Source organism: Salmo salar, chromosome 10 (genome assembly GCF_965601325.2).
Source record: "Salmo salar chromosome 10, fSalSal1, whole genome shotgun sequence".
In the NCBI taxonomy this organism is placed as follows: Eukaryota; Metazoa; Chordata; class Actinopteri; order Salmoniformes; family Salmonidae; genus Salmo; species Salmo salar.
The window spans coordinates 38,575,001-38,582,500 of record NC_138300.1 but is presented as its reverse complement, the minus strand read 5'-3'; the positions used below and the strand labels follow the sequence as shown (position 1 = coordinate 38,582,500).

Sequence of the window (7,500 nt, the reverse complement as noted above, 5' to 3'; positions counted from 1 at the left end):
TCCTTGGTAGTTAAGTCCCCCTCGTTCCTCTTCACCCCAGACCCTGGGTGAGTTATTTTCAGCCTGTGTTGCTCTCCCCTTCTCCTGCTCTTCCCTCCTCTCCCCTGCCATGTGAAGTAGTGAGGCTGTGATATAGCTTAATGATGCCAGTGAGACAGGGAGAGTTGTTGGCCCTGGGTTCTCCGCTGGCTTCCAGAGGGCGTGGTGGAAGGTGTCGACTTTATTGGAATTGTCTTTAGAGGACGCTGATGCATATCCTCCCCTGCACTAGTCACCCTCCCCGGTCACAGCAGGGACTACACACATATCCTCCCCTGCACTAGTCACCCTCCCCGGTCACAGCAGGGACTACACACATATCCTCCCCTGCACTAGTCACCCTCCCCGGTCACAGCAGGGACTACACACATATCCTCCCCTGCACTAGTCACCCTCCCCGGTCACAGCAGGGACTACACACATATCCTCCCCTGCACTAGTCACCCTCCCCGGTCACAGCAGGGACTACACACATATCGTCCCCTGCACTAGTCACCCTCCCCGGTCACAGCAGGGACTACACACATATCGTCCCCTGCACTAGTCACCCTCCCGGTCACAGCAGGGACTACACACATATCCTCCCCTGCACTAGTCACCCTCCCCGGTCACAGCAGGGACTACACACATATCCTCCCCTGCACTAGTCACCCTCCCCGGTCACAGCAGGGACTACACACATATCCTCCCCTGCACTAGTCACCCTCCCCGGTCACAGCAGGGACCTATACCTCTACCTCCCTCTACCTCTCCCTTTCTACCTCTCCCTCTCTCTACCTCTCCCTCTCTCTCTCTACCTCTCACTACCTCTCCCTCTCCACCTCTCTCTACCTCTCTCCAGCTCTACCTCTCCACCTCTCCCTCTCTCCACCTCTCCCACTCTCTACCTCTCCCACTCTCTACCTCTCTCTACCTCTACCTCCCTCTACCTCTCCCTCTCTCCCTCTCCGTACCTCTCCCTCTCCGTACCTCTCCCTCTCCGTACCTCTCCCTCTCCGTACCTCTCCCTCTCCGTCCTCTCCCTCTCCTCTCGTACCTCTCCCTCTCCGTACCTCTACCTCTCCCTCTCCGTACCTCTCCCTCTCCGTACCTCTCCCTCTCCGTACCTCTACCTCTCCGTACCTCTCCCTCTCCGTACCTCTCCCTCTCCGTACCTCTCCCTCTCCGTACCTCTCCCTCTCCGTACCTCTCTCCCTCTCCCTCTCCCTCTCTGTACCTCTCCCTCTGGGTACCTCTCCCTCTCCGTACCTCTCCCTCTCCGTACCTCTACCTCTCCGTACCTCTCCCTCTCCCTCTCCGTACCTCTACCTCTCCGTACCTCTCCCTCTCCCTCTCCGTACCTCTCCCTCTCCGTACCTCTCCCTCTCCGTACCTCTCCCTCTCCGTACCTCTCCCTCTACCTCTCCATACCTCTCCCTCTCCCTCTCCGTACCTCTACCTCTCCGTACCTCTCCCTCTCCGTACCTCTCCCTCTCTGTACCTCTACCTCTCCCTCTCCGTACCTCTACCTCTCCTCTCTCTCTCCCTCTCCGTACCTCTACCTCTCCGTACCTCTCCCTCTCCGTACCTCTACCTCTCCGTACCTCTCCCTCTCCGTACCTCTCCCTCTCCGTACCTCTACCTCTCCCTCTCCGTACCTCTACCTCTCCGTACCTCTCCCTCTCCCTCTCCGTACCTCTACCTCTCCGTACCTCTCCCTCTCCGTACCTCTACCTCTCCCTCTCCGTACCTCTCCCTCTACCGTCTCCCTCTCCCTCTCCGTACCTCTACCTCTCCGTACCTCTCCCTCTCCGTCTCCGTACTCTCTACCTCTCCGTACGCTCTCCCTCTCCGATACCGCGACCGCGCCCGCTCCGTAGCCTCTCCCTCTCCGTACCGCGTCCCTCTCCCTCTCCGTACCTCTACCTCTCCGTACCTCTCCCTCTCCGTACCTCTACCTCTCCCTCTCCCGTACCTCTCCCTCTCCGTACCTCTCCCTCTCCGTACCTCTACCTCGTCCGTACCGCTCCGCGCCCGCTCGCGTACCGGTACCTCGCCGTACCTTCTCCCTCTCCCTCTCCGTACCTCTCCCTCTCCGTAACCTCTACCTCTCCGTACCTCTCCCCTCTCCCTCTCCGTACCTCTCCCTCTCCGTACCTCTCCCTCTCCGTACCTCTCTCCTCTCCGTACCTCTCCCTCTCCCTCTCCGTACCTCTACCTCTCCCGTACCTCTCCCTCTCCCTCTCCGTACCTCTACCTCTCCGTACCTCTCCCTCTCCGTACCTCTACCTCTCCCTCTCCGTACCTCTCCCTCTCCGTACCTCTCCCTCTCCATACCTCTCCCTCTCCGTACCTCTCCCTCTCCCTCTCCGTACCTCTCCCTCTCCGTACCTCTCCCTCTCCGTACCTCTACCTCTCCGTACCTCTCCCCTCTCCGTACCTCTCCCTCTCCGTACCTCTACCTCTCCGTACCGTCTCCCTCTCCCTCTCCGTAACCTCTCCCTCTCCGTACCTCTACCTCTCCCTCTCCGTACCTCTCCCTCTCCGTACCTCTCCCTCTCCCTCTCCATACCTCTCCCTCTCCGTACCTCTCCCTCTCCGTACCTCTCCCTCTCCATACCTCTCCCTCTCCGTACCTCTACCTCTCCGTACCTCTCCCTCTCCGTACCTCTACCTCTCCCTCTCCGTACCTCTCCCTCTCCGTACCTCTTACCTCTCCGTACTCTCTCCCCTCTCCCGTTACCTCTCCCTCTCCCTCTCCATACCTCTCCCTCTCCATACCTCTCCCTCTCCGTACCTCTCCCTCTCCGTACCTCTCCCTCTCCGTACCTCTACCTCTCCGTACCCTCCCTCCTCTCCCTCTCCGTACCTCTCCCTCTCCGTACCTCTCCCTCTCCCTCTCCGTACCTCTACCTCTCCGTACCTCTCCCTCTCCCTCTCTGTACCTCTCCCTCTCCGTACCTCTCCCTCTCCGTACCTCTCCCTCTCCGTACCTCTCCCTCTCCGTACCTCTACCTCTCCGTACCTCTCCCTCTCCCTCTCGGTACCTCTCCCTCTCCGTACCTCTCCCTCTCCGTACCTCTCCCTCTCCCTCTCCGTACCTCTCCCTCTCCATACCTCTCCCTCTCCCTCTCCGTACCTCTCCCTCTCTGTACCTCTCCCCTCTCTGTACCTCTCCCTCTCTGTACCTCTCCCTCTCTGTACCTCTCCCTCTCTGTACCTCTCCCTCTCCGTACCTCTCCCTCTCCGTACCTCTCCCTCTCCGTACCTCTCCCTCTCCGTACCTCTCCCTCTCCGTACCTCTACCTCTCCCTCTCCGTATCCTCTCCCTCTCCGTACCTCTCCCTCTCCCTCTCCGTACCTCTACCTCTCCGTACCTCTCCCTCTCCCTCTCCGTACCTCTACCTCTCCGTACCTCTCCCTCTCCGTACCTCTACCTCTCCGTACCTCTACCTCTCTGTACCTCTACCTCTTGTGTGTGCATCCCCTTTGCTGTCTAAAAAGTGTAACTAAAACGATTAGGCATCTGTGTCCGCAGCAGGATGCTCTCTCGTCAGCAGCATGGCATGTGGAGGGTTCGATCGACCTGTACCCATGTTTATTAACTGCCGGTGGAAATCCCATTGACTCTCACTGAGGCCATGCCTCCAGGTTTACATATGGTAGCACTAGGCAGGCCCAGTTGAGGATGAGAAAGGGAGACAGATACCCAAAATAAGAGTTATTTTAGATTCTTCCAAATATTTCACCTCAGAATAAATTGATGTCTGGAAGTGAAATACTGAAAATATGCATCTAGCATTGCTGCAGATGGTGCCAGTCATATCCTGCATAAATGAAGGACTTAAAAGGGCCAAAAGGCTTTGCATTTATGCCTATATTTTATCTACATACGTATGCATATCTAAAATGAGAGAATTATATATGTTTAAGGAAAGTAGGAAGGAGTGATGCATTTCTAAAGTATTTGACTAGGGCCTGAGACTAGTCTACACACTCATTTAAGGTTCAAGGTCAAAAGGTCTTGGTGCATCCCAGATTCTGATACCTGCTGAGAAAGACCTAGGGTCTTGATCGACTCAATGACCTTTTGACTCAATTGTTCTTAACTGATTTGCCTAGTTAAATAAAGGTTAAAATTACATTTAAAAAAGAACACCTGACATCTCTAAGAACTGTTTGTGCTGAGCTCATTTCTCTCTCTCTCTCTCTCTCTCTCTCTCTCTCTCTCTCTCTCTCTCTCTCTCTCTCTCTCTCTCTCTCTCTCTCTCTCTCTCTCTCTCTCTCTCTCTCTCTCTCAGGTAGTACAGACTGCACAAAACTTTCTTAGAAAAATGGCAGCAGTCACGCCTCTTAGACACAGTGGATGGAAGCCCAAACAGAAGAGCACATTTAGATATTCTCAGAAGGGGGAAGAAACTTTGGGCTGCACTATCTGATAGAAACACATCCCATGGAATGAGTGAATAATGTACTGCCAGCACCTCCACATTGACAAATGCTGCATGGGAACACTGTGTATTAGAGCCATATTAAAGTCAGAGAAAAACAGAGTTGATGTAGGGAAGGGAAGGAGAGAAGACCGAGGAGTGCATCGGGAGGGTGAATAGAGTCTTTATTTTCCATTGTTTCACACATAATCATGCTTACCTCTAAAACCTAATGAAATGACAGGCAACAAAAGCTGACCGTAATGCAGGGTGACAGTTTTGTTATTTCCCACAACACATAAAACCATTAGCAGGCTTCTTCCTCTCTCTGGATCCGCAAGCACGAATACACACGCACGTGCACACACACACACACACACCCTATCTGTGACAAACAGGACAGGAGCCAGGAGACTCAGCTTATTCCCCAGGCTACAACTTATCTCTCTCTCTTTCTCACTATCTATATCTCTCTCTGCCTCTCTCTCTCTTTCTCACTATCTATCTCTCTCTCTCTGCCTCTATCTCTCTCTCTTTCTCACTATCTATATCTCTCTCTGCCTCTATCTCTCTCTTTCTCACTATCTATATCTCTCTCTTCCTCTATCTCTCTCTCTTTCTCACTATCTATCTCTCTCTCTCTGCCTCTCTCTCTCTCTCTCTCTCTTTCTCACTATCTATATATCTCTCCATGCCTCTATCTCTCTCTTTCTCACTATCTATATCTCTCTCTGCCTCTCTCTCTCTCGCTCTCTCTTTCTCACTATCTATATCTCTCTCTGCCTCTCTCTCTCTCTTTCTCACTATCTATATCTATCTCTCTCTCTTTCTCACTATCTATCTCTCTCTCGCTGCCTCTCTCTCTTTCTCTTTCTCACTATCTATATCTCTCTCTAACTCTCTCTCTCTCTCTTTCTCACTATCTATATCTCTCTCTCTCTCTCTTTCTCACTATCTATATCTCTCTCTGCCTCTATCTCTCTCTCTTTCTCACTATCTCTCTCTCTCTCTCCTGCCTCTCTCTCTCTCTCTCTCTCTCTCTCTCTCTTTCTCACTATCTATATCTCTCTCTGCCTCTCTCTCTCTCTTTCTCACTATCTATATCTCTCTCTGCCCCTATCTCTCTGCCTCTATCTCTCTCTCTATTTCTCACTATCTATATCTCTCTCTCTCTTTCTCACTATCTATATCTCTCTCTGCCTCTATCTCTCTGCCTCTCTCTCTCTCTTTCTCACTATCTATATCTATCTCTGCCTCTATCTCTCTCTCTCTTTCTCACTATCTATCTCTCTCTCTCTCTCTGCCTCTATCTCTCTCTCTCTTTCTCACTATCTATATCTCTCTCTGCCTCTCTCTCTCTCTTTCTCACTATCTATATCTCTCTCTGCCTCTATTTCTCTCTCTCTTTCTCACTATCTATCTCTCTCTCTGCCTCTATCTCTCTCTCTCTTTCTCACTATCTATATCTCTCTCTCTCTCTGCTTCTCTCTCTCTCTCTGCCTCTATCTCTCTCTCTATATCTCTCTCTCTCTCTCTCTCTCTGCCTCTCTCTCTCTCTGCCTCTCTCTCTCTGCCCCTCTCTCTCTGCCCCTATCGCTCTCTCTCTGCCCCTATCGCTCTCTCTCTGCCTCTATCTCCCTCTCTTTCATTGTGTCTGCCTCTCTGCCTCCCTCTGTGTCATTTAAACATCTCTCTCTTTTTCATCCATAAATCTCCCCTCAACTGTTACTGCTGTTCTCTTGTCTCCCTGTACTGTATATTATTACCCCGAGGCTTCCTCTACGACTCTCTCATCCTCCATTAGACTCCATCTCTTCTCTTTCTCTTTACCTCTTACTCTTTTCACCCCTCCATCACTCCCATACGATTCTCTCCTTTGTTGATGAAACAGACACCCTTTCTCGGTAGCGCTCCCCCCCCCCCTCTTTCCCTCCCTCCATCTCTCCCTCTCTTCCCTGCTGTAAGTGATCACACTGTTTATATGGCCTGTTTCTTTTATCCAATTTCACACTTCCAGGCTATGTTTACCAGCTATTGGAGCCACATAAAGCTGCAGTGCCCTTTTCGCTCCAGTCCCTCGCCTCCCTCCTCCCCCCCATCCTTTCCTCTTCCATTCTGCCATCACCCCCCCATCTCTCCATCAACCCTGCGATAACTATAAAGCTGAGCTCACTTCCCTGTTTTCCAATGAATGTGATTAGCCTGCTATTTTATCTGGCCAGGCTTGATTTAGATTCAACAATATGTCAATGTACTGGTGTCACAGATCTGTTATGTGTCTGTCTGTCACTCTGCTCACTCTGCTCACTCTGAGGTGAACAACTACTACTGGGGTAAACAATTACTACTGAGGTAAACAACTACTACTGAGGTGAACAACTACTACTGAGGTGAACAATTACTACTGAGGTGAACAATTACTACTGAGGTGAATAATTCCTACTGAGGTAAACAATTACTACTGAGGTAAACAATTACTACTGAGGTAAACAATTACTACTGAGGTGAACAACTACTACTGAGGTGAACAACTACTACTGAGGTAAACAATTACTACTGAGGTAAACAACTACTACTGAGGTAAACAACTACTACTGAGGTAAACAATTACCCACTGAGGTGAACAATTACTACTGAGGTAAACAACTACTACTGAGGTAAACAACTACTACTGAGGTGAACAACTACTACTGAGGTAAACAATTACCCACTGAGGTGAACAACTACTACTGAGGTAAACAATTACCCACTGAGGTGAACAACTACTACTGAGGTAAACAATTACCCACTGAGGTGAACAATTACTACTGAGGTGAACAACTACTACTGAGGTGATTCAGTGAAATCTGGCTGTGACACGGGTCATCGTTTTTCTGTGACACGTGCACACGTAACCATGACACACTACACAACGTGAGTTATATGGTTCTGCTGCATCGTGCAGCTTGGGGCGTGGCGGCCCCAGCGTGAGAGTTGGCCCATCTGTTACATACTGTAGCTAGCTCACTGAGAGAGACGAGAGGAATATCACAACCCACAACTGACTGTGCTA

General features: G+C 51.2%; 1 protein-coding gene across 20 annotated transcripts in view; it reads right to left on the bottom strand.

The window, feature by feature from the left end:
• ptprfa (protein tyrosine phosphatase receptor type Fa) overlaps positions 1–7,500 on the bottom strand; it is a 370,905-nt gene that overhangs the window by 47,183 nt on the left and 316,222 nt on the right. The gene's annotated exons all lie outside the window — the stretch shown is intronic.